The following is a 19,832-nucleotide window of genomic DNA, read 5'->3' on the forward strand; positions in this document are numbered from 1 at the left end:
TTTTGTGAGTAAACAAATCTTTAACCCCATAGAGAGATAAGAAAATGCAACCCACCATCTAGTTTATGTCTAATGAAATAATCCAGAAAAGAGTGAGAAGTCCTTACTGCACTCAATCTGGGAAGTGTCTTCAAGCTTAAGTGCTGCTTCTTCTGCCTCGCATGTTGAGAAGTATCATACCACACACCACCTACTCAGTGCAGTAAATCAGCAATAGCTGCCCTTACTCATGTAGTTTAATCAGAGAGAAACTGATTCATGCCTGATTGGCTTCATGTATTAATATTTTACCTTTATGGGATACATATATCGATATATCGTGCCTAATAAGTACTGTTTTTTTTGTGTGAGTAAACATAGGACCATTGATATGATAGGTTACACAATGCTATCAGAAGGCTTGAAATTATAATGCTCTGGTTTTTATTCCAATGTTGGATAAATTGAAAGGTATTGAGCTACTTCAAGTCTGTCCTCTATTGGGTTTATAATCAGTTCATTCATTGAATTATATCTCTATTTTATGGAAGCCACAGTGGAATGAATATTCAAAGAAGAAGAAGGTACAAAGCATGCAATAATTTCAGTTCAGTTCAGTTCAGTCGCTCACTTGTGTCCGACTCTTTGTGACCCCATGAATCGCAGCATGCCAGGCCTCCCTGTCCATCACCAACTCCCGGAGTTCACTCAAACTCACGTCCATCAACTCGGTGATGCCATCCAGCCATCTCATCCTCCGTCGTCCCCTTTTCCTCCTGCCCCCAATCCCTACCAGCATCACAATCTTTTCCAATGAGTTAACTCTTCACATGAGGTGGCCAAAGTACTGGAGTTTCAGCTTTAGCATCACTCCTTCCAAAGAACACCCAGAGCTGATCTCCTTTAGAATGGACTGGCTGGATCTCCTTGTAGTCCAAGGGACTCTCAAGAGTCTTCTCCAACACCACAGTTCAAATTTAGTGTAAAATAAATAGCAAAATATTCTGAGACATCATTATGTAGGTAGTAGGCATTATATGCGGAGAAGGCAATGGCACCCTACTCCAGTACTCTTGCCTGGAAAATCCCATGGATAGAGGACCCTGGTAGGCTGCAGTCCATGGGGTCACTAAGAGTTGGACACGACTGAGCGACTTCACTTTCACTTTTCACTTTCATGCATTGGAGAAGGAAATGGCAACCCACTCCAGTGTTCTTGCCTGGAGAATCCCAGGGATGGAGCCTGGTGGGCTGCTGTCTCTGGGGTCACACAGAGTTGGACACTACTGAAGCGACTTAGCAGCAGCAGCAGCAGGCATTATATGACAGGTATGGATAAAAAATACAACTACTGTGGTGAATTCATAGGAGGAGATATACTTTCTGACTGATGGGAAAAGGCAAAACTTTGTAAAAGAAACTACATTAAACCTAGGCCTTGAAGAATGGGTATGATTTAATGAGTTAGGAAGAGAGCATTAGGGTAAATGGTAAAAAGACATATTATGCATATGTAACTCACCAAAAATATGTAAGGATTTAAAAATTGGATTGGAGAATAGAGAACAGTTGAATTTTTTAAAGCTTGGCAAACAAGACTGATAAAGGAAATGAAGGTCTGAAAGGCAAGTTAGGGACAATTTGAAGAGTATTAAATACCAGTGAAAGGAATTTTAACTTTATTCTGTAAGCAGCATAAATTCATTGAAAATTTATGAGCAGGAAATTAATGTCATTAGAACTTTAGAAAAGGAAGCAATCAAGCAGGAATATGAGTCCAGGAAGATGTAACTATAACAAGCAGACCAGTAAGGAGACCATTTTGGCAACCTAGGATAGGCCTGGAATGAGTGCTCAGTTGCTCAGTCATGTCTGACTCTTTGCAATCCCATGGACTGTAGCATGCCAGGCTCCTCTGTCCATGGTATTTTCCAGGCAAGAATACTGGAGTGGGTTGCCATTTCCTCCCTCAGGGGATTTTCCCAAACCAGGGATCAAACCTGTGTCTCATGTCTCCTGCATTGGCTTAAAAAGGAAAAAAAAAAAAAAGCCCAAATGAAGGTAGGTAGGCAGCTATAGCAGGATATTATAAAGCTGTATGTGAGAAAAGAGGTCAGATGTAAATGCTAAGAGAAAAGAGAGCTTAGGCAAGAGCCAAGGTATGTTCTTGAGATATTTCCAGGAGGATCCTGGAGGAAAAAGAATAGTTAGGAGGAAGAAGGGGCAGACAGAGTGAGCAGCGATAGAGCAGGACACTGGAGGGCCTCAGATCCAAGGACAAAGAGGGTCAGTGTGTCAGAGGCCTGAGAAAGATCAAGGAAGATCCGCCAAACAGGTCATTAACACTGTGACTTAAAGATCATTAGCAACCACTCGGAGTAAATGAGCAAAAGTGGGTGCTGAGAATGTGTGTGCCGTGGATGTGGGTATCCTTTCCAGTCGTTCTGCTGTGAATAGTGGTGGTGTTGTCAATTGGCTCATCTTCTGGAGGACCACATGATTCAAAAGCCTTATCGAGGACATCTACTTTGATTCAATAATTTCATTTTTAGAATGGACGCAAAGATTTGTGAGCCAAGGTAATCAGAAGAGGAAAAACTTGGAAGTAGTCAAAACATCCAGTAGTCAGAAATTCATGAATTTATGACACACTCAAAATAAAATGTAGCCATTGAAAACTATGTTTTTAGCAAGAGTTTGCACTTTTTCTAGAAATACTAGTTGTAGGCTAAATAGCTGTAAGGTCGCTATCACAATTACTCAGCTTTGCTGTTACAGCCATAGACAATGTAAAATCAGTGAGCATGGCTGTGTTCTAATAAAACTTTGTTTACAAAGAAAAGTGGCAGGCTGGATTTGGCATGCATTATAGTTTGCCACATCCTATATATGAAGAATTTGTAATGAATTAGAAACAAAATGATAATATCAACAATAACAACAGTTTGAGAAATTTGTTGTTTAGCTGCTAAGTTGTGTCCCTTTTGCAACCCCCTCTGTCCATGGGATTTCCCAGGCAAGAAAACTGGAATGGGTTGCCTTTTCCTTCTCCAGGGGATCTTCCTAACCCAGAGATTGAACATGTGTCTCCTGCTTGGCAGGTGGATTCTTTACTGCTGAGCCGCCTGGGAAGCCCAGTTTGACATATGACAGGCTTTAAAATCATATCTACTGTATTTCCAATTTTATGTATGTGCTTGTACACCAGCCTTTAAACAGGATGTATCTTTGAGTATTGGCACCAGGATGAAGTTTATTATCCACTTCATACTTCTCTGCATCTTCACATTTTTCTTTATCACTGAATATTACTTGTTTTTGTAAGCAGAGAAAAAATGTTTTAAATGAAATTTTGTAGTGAGAGAAGTGAGATGAGGTTGCAGATGGAAATGGTTTGCTTATACATAGCTCCAAACTGAAAACCTAGCAGGTCTTCATGAGGAATTGGAAAATTCCATAGATTTGTGAATTCTGGATTACTGGCTCCTAAAAGGCTTAACCAAAATAACCTAAAGGGCCTCTCGGTGAGCTGTGCTTGCCGTCATGGCGTGACTAACCAGCACTTGTTAAGAGAAGCAAGGTCAAGTTTACAAAGACCATCTTCTCAGCCAAGTGAGATGTAAATAGGACTGGCGTCCATATTACACAGACACCCATGAACCATGCCCGCTCCCGCCTACCAGCCCCACCTCACCTGCTGTTTCTCCTTTGGTCCACATTATTGTTCCAACTTGCTGCTCCAGGACCTTTCCACAAATTGTTTCTTCTATGTGAAATAGGACTTCTCTCTCTCTCTTTTTTTTAAAAAAGAATATGTTATATATGTATTATTTGCTGCACACAAAGAATTAATATAAAGTACGTGTATGGTAAAAAGCATTAGGTACAGTGAATGCCCACAAACCCAAGAATTAGATCATTACTAATAAATTGCACATACTACTTCACCATCTCAACTCAGAAATGATCACTAGGCTAAGTGTGAATTATTGGCTTTTTAAAATGTATAGCCCATCACATCATATTGTTAAGTTTTATTTTAAAGTCTCTAGTACAGTAATCATGTTTATTCTTCTGGGATTTATGCTTTTAGTTGAATGTATATTTCAAAATTTGGTTGTGTATAAGATTATACATTTGTTATTCTGTGTATTAGTATTACCTAACCTTCTTTTCCAGAGAAGGCAATGGCACCCCACTCCAGTACATGACTCTTTAAATTTTTCAAGTTTGTATTACTCAAACCTTGCTGCCATGACCATTCTTGTATATATGTCTCAGGTATCATCACATGAATAGGCTTACTGGATTTTCAAGCATTTGTTTTAATGTCTTTCTTAATACTGGAATTAATCAGATTTCCTGTTTTTTTAAAAAAAGCAGTTTTGGTAAATTATGTTTTCTAGGAATTTGTTCATTTCCAGGTTTGTAAGTCTGTTGGCATAAAGTTGTCCATAGTGTTCTCTTGTTATGTTTAACTTCTGCTTTGTCCACTATTGGGTATCTCATTTTAATAATTTTATTGAGGCATAACTGACATATAATCAAGAACACATTTTAAAACTGTCTAAGCTGATGAGGAGAAGGCTTGGGAACGTCCTTCTCAGATCTACTGTAGGAGAGCACATGGCTGCCAGTACCGGCGGCTGCGCTCTGAAACCATCACTGCATTTGGGCCTGCGTCACGCTTCCCACAGGCGGCTCCCACCCAGTACCCCAGTGCCCCAGGGAGCTGAGCCCCTTTGCTTTGCAATGCAGGGCTCCACCGATGGCCTAGAGAAATCCGTGTCAGCCGGGCCGACATTTTGCAGAACTATACTCCTGTCTAAGGCCTTCCTCTTTTTCATCCTGCTCTCCTGTTTCCTGCAAACGGTAGGGTGGTGTCAGGGTCTTCCCAGGCTCCTTCATCTCCTTCCCCTCTTTCCTCTCAGGTTTCCCCACCCCCCAAGTGCTCTCTTACAATCTGATCCTTTTGTGGGATCTGCCTCTTAAGGACTTGGCCTAACACAGGGAATTTTGACTTTTGTAAACTCTATAAAACCATCACCATAGTCGAGATAATAAACATATTCATTATCCATCGTTCCCAGCAATCTCTTCTTGCCCCTTGCCCGCGTGCAGACTCTGGTTTCATTTCTGTAACTATAGATAATTTGCATCTTCTCGTATTTTATATATAAATAAAATCATAAAATATGTACCCTTCCTTGTCTGACTGTTTACATTAGCGTAAGGATTTTGAGATTAATCTATGTTGTTGCATATATCAATAAGTTAACTCCTTTTTATTGCTAAGTTTTATCTCACTAGGCAAATATATGACAATTTGTTTATTCATTTCTTGATCAGTATAAAATGTCTTGTGGTATGAAAACTCATATCCAAATCTTTGTATGGTTTTCATCTTTCTTGGGAAAACGACCTAGGAGTGGCATGGATGGGTTATATGACAAATGTGTGTTAAAATTTTTAAGAAACTAAAAACCTATTTTCTAAGGGCTTCTTAAATGAGTCTTTTGCCTTTTTTCTTTTATATTTAACGATTCTAACCAAATATTTACCCCTTTAACTTTCTAAAAAATACTGTTGGCTTTCTTGGTTCTTTATGTTCTATATTTCTGTGGTATAGATTTGTTTTCTTTTGCATTGATTTATCCCTTTAATAACATACATCTCCTCCCTTAATTGTCTGACTTTTTATTTGTTAATATAAGAACTGAAGACTAAATGCATTTTTAAGCATGTTTTTATAGCCTCCTGTATGTAGTATTTTTATTTCTAATGATTTGTAACTTCGTGTGTTCATTATGTTTTTGACTCATGAATTACTCAGCTGTGTGGTTCTATTTGTCAGCTGTATAGAATGTTTGATTTATCATTCCGTCACTGATGTAAGCAGTGACTCTGCTCAGAGAAGACGGTCTATGTGATATCCATTCTTTAGAAGTTTTTGCAACTTGTTTTATGGCCTAGTGCATGATCAATTTCGATACACGTTCCATGTTTTTATCAAAAGAAGGTATATTCTCTGTTTTTCCCTATATTAACTAGATGAAGATTCTTTTATTTTATGTCGATTGAGTCTTTAATCTTTATAAATTCTTATGTATATAGTGGCAACAGCCCGACTCTTCTTTCCTCCACTTGTATCACACAGAGATAGCATGTCAGTGCTTTTCTGAGGCCCGGCCATGGACTTAGTGCATCATTTCTCAGGGCTCTCCAATGCACAGAAATCAGTGGCTACAGAGATGCTTGATGGAGGGGTGTTGCCTCCATCTTGTACCAGCCACAGCCAGCCGTTTCCTGCGACGGTCCTGTCCACACAACTTGTGTTCTAACGAGCATCTCTGGAGGCTATGTTAGCCCTTTTGCTGCTAGTCAACTTCTTCTTTAAAAGAGAATCTCAGTTCAGAAAACATGCTCAATTGAGAAGTGGAAAGAACTACCATGGATAAGTCAATCTTAATCTGTGGCTCAAAAAGCAATCTATCTTTCCGTAAGGCAAAATGACTCTGGCTTCACTTGACTCTAATGATTGCCTGCCTCTCTCTTTGGGCCATTCTCCCCAACCACAGTCTCAGTTGCTTGACTTGCATGTGACTTGAGATCAGTCTGACTGACTGACCTCCAGATCCTGAGATCTTAAAAAGCACCAGTGCCCCTTGCTGGTGGGCTCAGTCTGGCCCTGTGCATTTGGGGTGTGTACTTTTCCTAAGAGAAAATTCCACCTTGAGTGCTCCATGGGGAGAGTCTTACTTTGACCTTCCATTCTTCTCTCTCTCCCATCTTGGCTTCTGGAATTCTGAGCCTCAGTCTTACCAGCAACCTTGTCGTGGGCCGAAATGCTTGCTACTGGCTGCCATTTCTCACCGAATGGTCTGACCTCCTGAACGAGGTGTGAGGGGCCCTCTCCCCTGCTCTAAAAGTCAGCCACCCCCTGGTGGATGCTGGACCATTCTGCCGACTCCCTGAGGCTTTGATGCAGGGCCTGCAGCAGCCGCTTACCTGTCCTCCTCGTCACCTGTGTTGCTGTGCTGTGCTTAGTCGCTCGGTCGTGTCCGACTTTTTGCAACCTGTGTTAGTACCTGTATTTCTTCTTTTAATAAATCTTACCGGAGTTCACTTTCCAGATTCTGATCCCTATGGAACCAATCTGCCTACTGTCTGCCAAACTCTAACTTTATACCTGCGGGAAGAAATCGGAGTTGAATTCTCCAACCCAATTCCCTGGCTGAACACCGTATTCATAATGTCAAAACAGAAGCCCCTAGCAAGACTAGCACATCCGGACTTATATTTACTCCATTATGGCAAATATTATATGCACACATAATTGTTTGATTGCACACATAGATTAATATATCTTCTCTACATTTAAATTATAAGCTTCTTAAAGGCAAATATAAACTCAACACAACCCCTTAAATAAAACAGATGCTCAGAGAGATCTACCAATTTAATTTAATCAATTAAGAGATTAACTTTTGTACTTGTTTATTTGAGTGTAATTTCCTGGTGTCGAGTTCATTCTTTCACAAATATTTATTTATGGAGGATTGGGCTTCCCTGGTAGCTTGGTTGGTAAAGAATCTTGTGCAGGAGACCCAGGTTCGATCCCTGTGTAAGGAAGATCCCCTGGAGAAGGAAATGGCAAACCACTCCAGTCGCCTTGCTTGGACAATCCCATGGACAGAGGAGCTTGGTGGGCTGCAGTCCATGGGGTCGCGAAGAGTAGGGCACCACTGAGTGACTTACACACTATGTGCTAAGTAAGCTTCCAGGCTCTCAAAGAATTACGTTATCAAAGTAAATAGAACAGATTCCCTCACAGAGCTTGTGTTGCAGTGGCCGGGGTGGGGGTGGGGGGTTAGACAATAGCTAAATTAAAAAAAAAAAATGAATGTCATATGGGAAAAGGTGCTACAGAGGGGGAAAAAGTGGGGCAAATGAATAGAGAAAGATGAAGGGTGGCGTTTATTGGGAGTTTTGTACGTTTTGCGTCTCTTAGAAAATAGGCTTCTAGAGGTCTCTATTTTGTTTGCTTTGCATTTATTTTGAGACTTTTAAACAGAACACACCAAACATGGAGTTTTTAAGTGAAAGTTCAAGTCGCTCAGTCACGTCCAACTCTTTGTGACCCCATGGACTATACAGTCCATGGAATTCTCCAGGCCAGAATACTGGAGTGGGTAGCCTTTCTCTTCTCCAGGGGATCTTCCCAACCCGGGGATCGAACCCAGGTCTCCCTCATGGCAGGTAGATTCCTTACCAGCTGCCCCACAAGGGAAGCCCAAGAATACTGGGTAGCCTATCCCTTTTCCAGTGCATCTTTCCGACCCAGGAATGCACCAGGGTTTCCTGCACTGCAGGCGGATTCTTTACCAACTGAGCTATCTGCGAAGCCCATGGAGTTTTTAGGCCTGTAACAAATACTTTTGACAAATGGTAAGAAAAGAAAAGATTTATCAAGCTTTAAAAAACTCCCTACTCCCCTTTATATTTTAAATGTTGGCAGGGCTGGGGCAGAGGGAGATGTGGGGAGTAAAAGACACGGGTTGCCGTCAAAATAGAATACGTGGGAATTTATTTCCTAAAAGCCCTCTGACTCTAACATTTTCAACAACACATTGTATTTAACGGACAAGATGTCTGTACTATTTTTATTTTTTTCCCCCTGGTTTCAGCAGCAGTATCTGGAAACATGAACGATCCTGTGTACTGGTCAGTTTTCCCAAACCCAAACCCCCATGCCCTAATGCTTAACGAGCTGACGTCCCTGAAAAACCCCTGGTGACTCCCGCTGGAAGAATCTCAAGGAGCAGGGAGGCTCTTCTGGGTTACCTCGGGTGCTAACCTGGGGCAGGCGCTAGGACCGCCCAGACGCCCACAGGCAGCGCACTTCACCGCCCGTCAGAGGGGCTGAGCCGCCTCTGCTGTTACACAAGCGAGCAGGCAGCGGCAGTCACAGCTCAGCGTCCCTCCCCCTTCTGGTGGATCGGAAGGTATTTACTTGCTATTTATCATTCAGATTTTGGACGCCGTCAATGTGCCTTTAGTGTTCACTGAATCTGATGCTCTGAAACGCTGTCCAGCACCTGTTGGCTCACTCTATTATTTTATGTCAATTTCCACAGCTGATGCAAGCAACAGTGCCATAGAGAAATGGGCTAGATATTTCCAGAGGCTGAGATCTGGAGGCATTTGGAGGTGTAAGTACATCGGTCACAGATTTCTAATGTGCTGGCTGTGTTAACTGTGTCTTCTGACCTTCTTTCCTCATTGAAGGAGCCCCACTGTAAGGTGCCATCTGCATATTTCATTCATGAAGGAAGCACCAAGACGGGGACAGAAAGCCCTAATGATGGGCCTGAAACTCCACTTTGGAGTGGCTGTGGTTCCCTCTTCTAGCCTGTGGGTTTGCAAGAGAAGCTGGGTTTGCAACAGAGTTTTCATGGAAAAGAGCTTCTGCTCAGGGCTGCAGGCTGCTAGCTTACTGTCTGCTCTCTGTTTTCAAAGCTCAAAGATGGTCCTTTCTAATCATTGCGGTGGTGCAGTGTAGGAGTCTTTGTTATGCTTGGTTTATTTCCAATTTCAAATACTTTTATCTTAAATGTGGATTACCAGAAAGCTGTGAAACCATTCTGTACCTCTCAGGGAAAAGCCATTGAAGAAAATTCGAGTTTGCTTTCTCTTGACCGTACTATACTCAATACTCCAATTAGTAGGTTACACACAGAGGCATCAAAAAAAAAAAAAAAAAAGTCTAGGATTCCCTTTCTTGTTCAGCAATAAATCTGGTTATGTGTGATAAGGGAGTAGTTTGCTGTTAGAAAACCTAAAATGAAGATGACTGTACAGAGGAAAGTGGACATTCTCTCTAAGTATTTTACGAATCAATTGCAGTTGCTCTTTTAGGGCTTTGGTACCAATTTTATGCATTAAAAACTCCTTGAAAACTTTAACGCCTTGTCAAATTGTTGAGTTAGATGATTATTTTAGAAATTAGATCAAATTTAAGAATCTTATACCAAAATGTAATAAGTAGAGATATTTATAAATCCATAAAATGTTGAGTTTTATTAATGATCAATTCATAGAAAATTTTAAGGTAAACAGTGTCATTTAATTTATTTCAGGAAAGAAAATATCAAACTAAGACAAAGCAATTCATCAATAGTAAAAAAGTGACTTCAATGAAAATGGTTTTTAAAATAAGTTTTAAAAATACTTTTAGTGGTTCAAAAATTAAGTACATTGTATTTTCAATATTGGAATGCCTTAAGTGAGATATCAAATTATTTACATATCGAACCTCTGAAAACAGTCGTAAAACTCTATTTTGTAGAAGGAAGAGGGACAGAGGATACGAGGGAGGGAAAAATTAAATCTTATTTTATTGTTCTATACTTTGTATATTTTTAACATTCTGACTAAATATTTACTCTATAAATATGCTACCTATATTTTTCAAAATGTAACAAAAATTACAAATGTGTGTATTAGATAACTTGCAACATCATTAAATGCAAATGAATATAAGTATATAAAAATAGCATGCTAATATTGCTATGTTGTATTTCTTAAGCAGGGAAAATCTTTTTGAAGATAATGTCTAGCTTCTAGTGGAAATTGGGGAAATCAGATTGGGGTTAGTAATAGCCTTTCAATATTTTGTGATGCAAAAGTCATTTTGAAAGTTTATTTTTAGTTGGTATATCAAAATTCTGGATAGCTCTGTGAACATTCCGTAATAAAATATCTCCCTCTCTCTTTTAAAAACATTTTCTATATTCCAAGTTCAGAATGATGACTTGATTCTTCCAATTAATACTTAGTTTGAAAGTTCTTCTTGCCCAACATAGGTTTTGCATCCTCGATCTTCAGTTTTATGTCATACTCATGCATGTCTTACCATAAATGATTTTTAAATAACTTCGTTATATGTTCAGTCTAAAGACTCATTGAATTTAGTGATGATAGGGGGAAACAATCTTGAGAATATAGATCTTATTGGGAATTTGATATTTTTCTTAGAATCTGAATCTTCTTCCTGAATTTAAGTTCTAAAACTAAGTCCACTGGCTCAAATAAATGAAAAGACAGCACTTAACTGAAATCTTGAATTGCTGGCAAGCCAGTGGATCTTAAGCTGAAGAATAAAATGCCAAAGAGGAAACTAGTTTGTTAAAGTGTGAAAGTAGTGACTATCTGGTGATGTTATCGCTGAGGATAACCCCTTAGGCCTTGAGAAGTCTCCCTGCCTAGGAGATCCAGGTGAATGTCAATATTGTCTATGTTTACTAAGTAAGGTAGAGATTTCTAAAAGATTCATTTTGAATACACATTTTTATTTAAAGAGCTTCAGCAGATAGCAAATCCAGTCATACCAATTTTGCCCACAGAAATATGAATTTTTTCCTAAAGAATGTAGTATATTTGGTATGGAAATGGTGCTTAGTAAGACATTTAAGAAAAAAATAAAAAATAGCTTTTACATGGTTAAACCACCTACAAGAAACTAGTATAAAGAGAGAGAAGACATATCCGCTCAGTTTACTTTTATTTTGGTTTTCTGAGCACCTGTATTTTGAGTAAGGAAAGATGTCTCCTAGTAGAAGCCGCAGAAAACGCATCTGGGGGCTGACTTCCAGTGGGAAGCCGTGGGAAGCACTTTGTTGCTGATCAGTCGCTCAGTTGTGTCTGACTCTCTGCAACCCCATGGACTGCAGCACGCCAGGCCTCCCTGTCCTTCACCATCTCCCGGAGCTTGCTCAAACTCATGTCCATTGAGTCGGTGATGCCATCCAAGCATCTCATCCTCTGTTGCCCCTTCTCCTCCTGCCTTCTATCTTTCCCAGCATCAGGGTCTTTTCTAATGAGCCTGCTCTTCATATCAGGTGGCCAAAGTATTGGAGCTCCAGCCTCAGCATCAGTCCTTCCCATGAATATTCAAGATTGATTTCCTTCAAGATTGACTGGTTTGATCTCCTTGTGTTTACTGAAACCAATGTAAAGAAATGACAAGTCATCCTTCTCAATTTGTCCTGAAAAGTGATTACAGTGCTAACTTGAGTTTTTCAGAATCTGTTGGCCAATATACAAGCGACAATAAATAGGAATTATATGTAATTTGAAAATTTATTTGATATCTAAATATGATTTTTCCTTATTAAAGACCTAAAGGAAAGGCTACAAAAGGGTATCGATGGCAGGCCATGTCCACAGCAGTTACAGCTGTGCAAACAAGAGGGATAAATTACGTATTTTGCTGGAATTTGGCAATAGAAGGAAGCGATTATCCATATAATCACTTTTTCAGAAGAAGCTTTTCTTGAAAGCAAAGATCTCGCTGTTTATAGAAATTGATTTTATGAATAAAGAAATGTTTGTAGGCGCAGAAAGCTTTTAAATAGATGAGACACAGCCTTTGGGTATAAAAGGGTCACTAATAATATGAAATACATGCCATGCAGTGTTGATAAACTGATTTATCCAAACATTAATCGTCCCCACTGGTTCTCACAACTTGAACTGATGTAAATGTGTTGTGTCTTTCAGTCGCTAAGTTGTGTCCAACTCTTTATGACCACATGCAATGCAGCACGTCAGGCTTCCCGGTCCTCCATTATATCCCGGAGTTTGCTCAAACTCCTGTCCGTTGACTCAGTGATGCCATCCACCCATCTTATCCTCCGTTGCCCGCTTCTCCTCCTGCCCTCAGTCTTTCCCAGAATCAGGGTCTTTTCCAGTGACTGGGCTCTTTGCATCAAGTGGTAAAAGTATTGAAGCTTCAGCTTCAGCATCTGTCCTTCCCATGAATATTCAGGATTGATTTCCTTTAGAATTGACTGGTTTGATCTCCTTGCAGTCTAAGGGACTCTCGAGAGTTTTATCCAACATCACAGTTCAAAAGCATCAATTCTTCGGTGCTCTTTATAGTTCAACTCTCACATCCATATTTGACTACTGAAAAAACCATACCTTTGACTATACAGACTTTTGTTGGCAAAGTGATGTCTCTGCTTTTTAATATACTAAGTTTGTGATAGCTTTTCTCCCGAGGAGCTAGAGTCTTTTAATTTCATGGCTGCAGTCACTGTCCACAGCGATTTTAGAGTCAAGAAAATAAAATCTGCCCCTATTTTGTGAGACACCACTAATAGACACTCATTCCCTACCCCTAGGTCTTTTATTTGAGGGAAGGAGTTAAAAACTCTAAGGAAACTTGACAGATATTAATCATGATTTCTTAAGTGTTTAAGTTGCAAATGAGCTTTGCTTTTCCTCCACATATAAGATAATAACTCTAGTTTGCGCTTTAGAATCAGTATAAAATTTTATTGGCAAAGGATTTAATATTTTTGGATCCTCTTTTTAGTTATTTATAGGTTTTTCAGTGTAAGCCAGGGACAGACTTTAGACCAGTAAACAAGATATGTCCACCATTCATGGTCTCCATCATTCCATCATTTTGTGAAGGGAAATAGGCAACAAGCCCTTATTATGAGGGAAACACATGATTATTAAAGTTCTTTTAAAATTATTATTATAGCTTCTTTCAGATAAACCAGAATAGATCTGATGGTTACTAACTTGAAAATGGGAAGAGAGTGCTATGATAAGGAATGACTTGGTGGCTTTTTAGATGTGGTTGTCTAGAAGGTTTGCTGAAAAGGTGATGTATCATCAGGGACCCCAGTAAAAGCGGCAGCCAAGTAGAGAGGAGCACGTGCTATCATAGGAAAAGCGTAGACTGTTGCAAACGTGCCACAAGTTAAATCCTTTCTACGTCATTCTTAAACCTTGACATCTGGAGAATTCCACCCCCTTGATAAAAACTTTACAGAATTTTGAGAACAATGACCTTTTCATCACAGAGTTTTGAGAAGAAAGAGGTAACATGTTGGATGTCCAGAGCAAATTTAAATTTCCATAATAACTTATGAAGTACTGTCACAGCTTTATGAATCCACTCCTTGGCGTATCTAGTCAAGTTAACAAGTGTTGGACTATTTTATCACTCCTGTGCCCCTTCCTTTAAATTGGTGATTCTGTATCACATGGAGAAAAGATAACATGCCCACAAACAGCAGAAAAAAAGGGCATCGCTCCTGAAATTCCCGAAGACCAAGTCTCCTTGAGGAGCTTTGTTAGAAGCAATCATGGTAGATTTTTGGTCATCTCCTCAGAAACCACCAACACGGTGCTTGAGGGGGATTAATCAAGGTGCTGTTCCTCCCAGGGAATGCCAGACTGAGATGACCACACCCAAGAAACTTAGACACACGTGCCCTCGCTGGCCTGTGCTCGCTGGGCTTGGCACGTCAACCACAGGTTCTTGCGGAGTTCAGTGAAATGAGCGCGGTGCCTCACAGTGCCCGGCGCAGGGTACACGCGCGAGGCGAGGAGGGGAGTTCTGTGATGAAAACGATAGTTCGCTGGTACTTGGAGTGACTCACACCTAACAGTTTTGGAGTTTTGTCATCTCATCAGTGTGCAGCCCTAAAATATATACATGTGCACAAACGGCTGCAGGTATACGTCTGTGTGTATATATATGTGTATACATTGTGTGTGTGTGTATATATATATATATATATAGACACATTCCAGTGAGCTACATCTGCATGATAACCAAATAAATAAATCATTGGTTTGTAATAAGTCCACAATCCTGATTCTGAGGCCAAAATTCTATTGTGTTTGCTCTGATAGCTATGGGTAAATTCTTATTCTCAAGATTGCAGTTGACTCATAACTGGTCTATATTGCAATATCCTATATTTTTAATACATAAATATTTCAATCACCGTAAAATAAATACAGACCAAATCCATTATTGATGTAATCCCAAAATGATTCATCTGCATCATAAATATTATAGGTTTTATCCTTTTATATGTTGTTTTAATTATTATTTTGCTTTTCACTTCTTTTATAAATTTATATTTTTTTAATCTTAGACTGTAGAACTTTGTATGACCCATTACAGACCATTTTAATGCTATGCTTTAGAAAAGTTTAAATTATTCTCAATTTTCTATTTGTCAAAATTTCTAGCTAGATCAAAATTCCATTTCAGGTCCATAGCAGCTTTGTTCTCAATCTGAAAAGTGCAGAGAGACTTTCTGTCTCAGTGTAGCATATACTATTTGATAAAGAATGACGTTACTTCCTGTCATGACAAGGAAAAAACTCTAGGAAAGGTACAAATCTTGTATCATTCTATGCATATGTTAAAAGTTATATATCTAAAGAACAAATAGCTCAGTTAAAGAGCAATTGCTCCTGCCTAAGTGATCATCTAAATGGTGTCTTTTCATTTTGAATGGATCCCTCTCATTGTGCAATTAAAAGATAGTATATTCCAAGTCTGTTCAAGTTCTTTTCAGAAAGTTAAAGGTTCCTTCTTTCAATAATATTCTGTCTCAATATATTAAACTTTTATGTAATCAAACTTCTCAGTTTTAGAATATTTAAAGTGACGTTTATGAAGGCCTTTAGAAATCCTGGTCTACCACCTCCAGTTTAGCGATGACCATCCCGAAGTTCTAAGTGGTCAGATCACAAGAAACAATGCTTTATATTTTTCAACTGGACTTACTATATCAGCATATAGTTTGTAAAAGTATAATTTCAAAATGTAAAATTACAACTTTTGGGCAAATATAAAATGGATTATGTATAACAATTTGCATTCTTAAATTTATATATTTATTAAAATTTATATACATATCCATTTATAAACTAATATACATATCCATTGCTTAAATGTGTATGTATATACATTTTATTTAATTCATTAATTAATGAAGGATATCAGTATCATATTTGAAAAGCATTTGAAAAACAGAGGCTATATTCACAATTTTAAAAAGTAATATTGTGGAGTTTAAAAAAATCTTTGGGATTATCTGTTTCATCAGACAAAAATTATTTGCATTTCTATGAGACATCAACCTAAAAGTTAGCAGTAACTTGACTAAATCTAGGACTTTTAACCAGTATTAAACAGTGGGATGAACTAAGTCCCTTTTCTTAGACAGGGTCAGTATATTACTGAAGGTACTTTCTGGTCATCATTTTGCCTTAGTTCTATAATTCAGGTCAGATATTGACCAACTAAGCCTGTTTGCCAAGTCCAGCGCATCAGCTTTTTGTAAATGAGATCTTATTGGAGCACAGCTTTGCCTTGATTATTTCCAAAGGTGTGTCGAGAGTGTTAATTTACTGTAGCTGCCTTCTAGTCTTTGCTTTAAGTTCTTACAGTATTGAGCAACCATGAATGCCACAAAATTCACTTCCATCTGGAAATTTTCATAAGGAATCTTAAGTTGAACTTTTTAGAATTTTGTTTTAGTTCCTCTTCTACTGTGAGGCTAGGAAACCAACCCCAGAAGACTCTTTCCACTAGATTTCACCTGCAATACCTTTGCTTTTAGGTGAAATCTTCTCTTTTAGAGTTCCCTCAAATTTGCTGAGGTCCCTAGTGTGCTGAAAGTAACCTTTTTACTATCTGGGAGCTTGGGAAAGTTGTCTAAGCCATGTGGGTTTAGAAGCCTATCCCTGAGGGTCTGTTCTTTCAAGAGTACTTGGTGCTGTCCTTATATGAGGCTCTGGGACTGACCGCCTTTGTTGAAGTCACCAAATCAAGCCCATAGCTTACAGCAGAGCCTCAGGCAGGCAGCAAGAAGCAGAGAGCTGTTTGATGATGAGACTAATGGGCTGTGGTCAATTTATGACAACAACCAGTGACGTCAGAAGCAGAGGGGAACAGAGTTCGTTAATAGGCTTTCATGATGGTTTGACCAATGCTTTCTCTGAGGATAAGAACATATTATGGAAGGCACCAAAGAATCTCCAGAGCCTTTCCTCCAAAGCATCTAGTTTCCGAAATACTTTTATTAATATTTTATTTATGCAAATTAGGCTAAAGAAGTCTGAATCTCTATTTGATTTTGCAGTTCTTCCCATGCAGCTCTTATATAAGGTTGTACTTATTATTAACTATGAAACTGACAAACAAACCTAATTATTTCTAGCATTTTTTTCACTTTTATAAAGAAATAAATCTTTGTGATTATCAGGTGTTGTCTGAGAAATCTCAAAAATAATTTTACAAGTGAATTTTAGGGGCTTTCAAGGGTGACCTCCAAAGCTGCTAAAGTCTAATTTTATGATCATGCCTCTCTGGAAAATATAAAATGAACAAATGTCAGCAATTTCACATAACTTATTATTTAGTAAGGAAACTAGATGTTACAATGACTTTGGAGAAGATGTGAGATATTATATATATATATATATATATATATGGAAATTAAGAAAGATATGTGAAAGTAAAATTACTACATCAGATTTATACATATATATGTGAAAGTCTCTCAGTTGTGTCCGACTGTTTGTGACCCCATGGACTGTAGCCCACCAGGCTCCTCTGTCCATGGGATTAGCCAGGCAAGAATACTGGAGTGGGTTGCCATTTACTCCTCCAGGGGAGCTTCCCAACCCAGGGATCTCTTGCATTGGCAGGTGGATTCTTTACTGCTATGCCACCTGGGAAGTCCCAAATATGGCTATTAAAATTTAAGCTCAAATTAATTAAAATTGGACATATTAAAACTCTGAGGTCCTCAGTCACACTGTCCACTTTTCACATGCTTGGTGGTTGTATGGGCTTACTGGCTAGTACTGAGTGGCTCCCGTACTGGGCAGCATTTCTATCTTCTTGGAAATTTCTTTGAGATAGCACTGTGCCTGCCTAGACAATCCTTAGGCAGTCATTGACCCTTTATGATGCTAAACAGTTAAGTTCCCCACCATTTGCCTTATTTTCAAATTTCAGAAAAATCTTCTGACAGTTTTTTAAATTGTGACAGAATTTATAACCATCTAAAAATAAACCTCAATAGTAAAGGACTGCTCTCCAAATAGGCTTTATATATAGCATGATCAGGGCTTCCCAGGTGGCTCTAAAGTAAAGAATTTGCTTGCCAATGCAGGAGACGCAAAAGAAGCAGGTTGAATCCCTGTGTCTGGAAGATTCCCTGGAGGAGGAAATGGCAACCCACTCCAGTATTCTTGCCTGGGAAATTCCATGGACAGAGGAGCCTGGTGGGCTACAGTCCATGGGGCAGCAAAGAGCTGGACAAGACTGAGAGACTATCATACCAAAACAGGATAATTATATGATACTTCATATATTTTGGTAGCAATGCACTTTAGAGAAATGCAAACAATTATACCTACCAAAGTATGTATCATCAAATGACTAAATTTGGTTCAGTTAGGAAACCATAAGAGCTGGGATGTTGTGAATGTTTCTGATAAACAAGAGGAGGGTCAAAACAGAAACAGGACAGCCATGGTATCTAAGGAAAATTTTGCCTTTTGCTTCACATAGCATTTTATTTTTCTGTGCTTAATTATGATAAATGGAATTGCACATATTTCCATGAAAGTAACTTCTATGTTAAATAGAACCTAGGTTTTACACGAATGCTCAGTAGTGCAGAAGGAAAATAAACATTATCAAACTAGGATACTATTTTAAAATTGTGAGAATTACTTATGTAACAGAGAACTGCTTTATCTTGGATTTCTCATTAACAAAATGAAAGCATTAGTTCCCTGAATTTCCTTATTGTAAATCTGTAAATGTAAATTTAATTTATCAAACAAATAGCACTTAGTGCCTATTGTACAAACAAGATGAAAACAGTATCTGCCCATACAGAGGGTGCAGACTGGTAAGGGAGGCAGAAAATAAACACACTAATAATTAATTGCAAACACTGTAAGTTTTGTGAAGAAGTATCATGAGAGCATATGAGGGGACATTCTTTCCTAGTCTGTTGGGATTGGAGCTGGGTATGTATCTGAAGGGATGCAGTCAAGAATGTCATCTTTAAGAAAGTGATGTGTAAATCAGGATGCAGAGGATAAGGAGGGATTTTCTAGGTAAAGGAGAGTCATGGAGGATTGAAAATTTCTTAAAGGAAACGTTGTATAGAAGGTCACTGACCAAGGAGGTAACATGAACATTTGAGATTTCAAATGGATGAAGATGTGATGACTTGAACTGTTTTTCCAGTGTTATTTTTCCCTTTTTGGCCTAAAGAAAGAGTACAGATTGGTACAGATTACTTTTTTATATCAAATTGCAACAAGGAAATACCTAAGTAGATAAAATCCTTGTGACCTACTTCTCATTTTTCCTCTGTGGAAGAAAGCTGCCTTTAGAGTAGTCACCTTGACCTTCCATTAAGGCCCAAAATGGAAGAGGTGAGTTTCTAATCATGTCTTAATGTACTGGTTCACTGTTGACTCTCTGAGCCGTTTATGCAAACAGACTTTCTTATAAATAAAAGTGAAGCCTTGGATAGGCATATTGACTTTGGGTATAACTGCAGGTCTTGAGGTAATCAGAGAAAAAGAGTTACTCTCATTGCCTAGGACAATAACCAAATGGCAACCCACTTCAGGATTCTTGCTGGGGAAATCTCATGGACAGAGAAGCCTGGTGGGCTACAGTCCATGGGGTTGCATAGAGTCGGTCATGACTGAGCAAACACACACAATGTCTGAATAATTCAACCTTTATTTATAGTATCAATTACAGATCATCCACATTCAGATACATCAGTTCATTTGATTACAGAATTTTATTTTATTTTTTTTTGATTACAGAATTTTAGATTAGATAATGAATCAGATCAGATCAGTCGCTCAGTTGTGTCCGACTCTTAGCGACCCCATGAATCGCAGCACGCCAGGCCTCCCTGTCCATCACCAACTCCCGGAGTTCACTCAGACTCACGTCCATCGAGGCAGTGATGCCATCCAGCCAT

At 38.9% G+C, this 19,832-nt stretch overlaps 1 protein-coding gene across 2 annotated transcripts in view; it reads left to right on the forward strand.

The window, feature by feature from the left end:
- The first annotated feature begins 8,888 nt into the window (after positions 1–8,888).
- RAB27B (RAB27B, member RAS oncogene family) overlaps positions 8,889–19,832 on the forward strand; it is a 176,574-nt gene continuing 165,630 nt past the window's right edge. The window contains exons 1-2 of one of the 2 annotated variants that reach the window (XM_027525677.1): positions 8,889–8,984; positions 9,117–9,191. The gene's annotated coding sequence lies outside the window, so the exon portion shown is untranslated. Of the gene's footprint in view, positions 8,985–9,030; positions 9,192–19,832 lie in introns of those variants that run through there. The other variant, XM_027525678.1, reaches the window with a different exon arrangement.

This window comes from Bos indicus x Bos taurus, chromosome 24, assembly GCF_003369695.1.
Source record: "Bos indicus x Bos taurus breed Angus x Brahman F1 hybrid chromosome 24, Bos_hybrid_MaternalHap_v2.0, whole genome shotgun sequence".
In the NCBI taxonomy this organism is placed as follows: domain Eukaryota; kingdom Metazoa; phylum Chordata; class Mammalia; order Artiodactyla; family Bovidae; genus Bos; species Bos indicus x Bos taurus.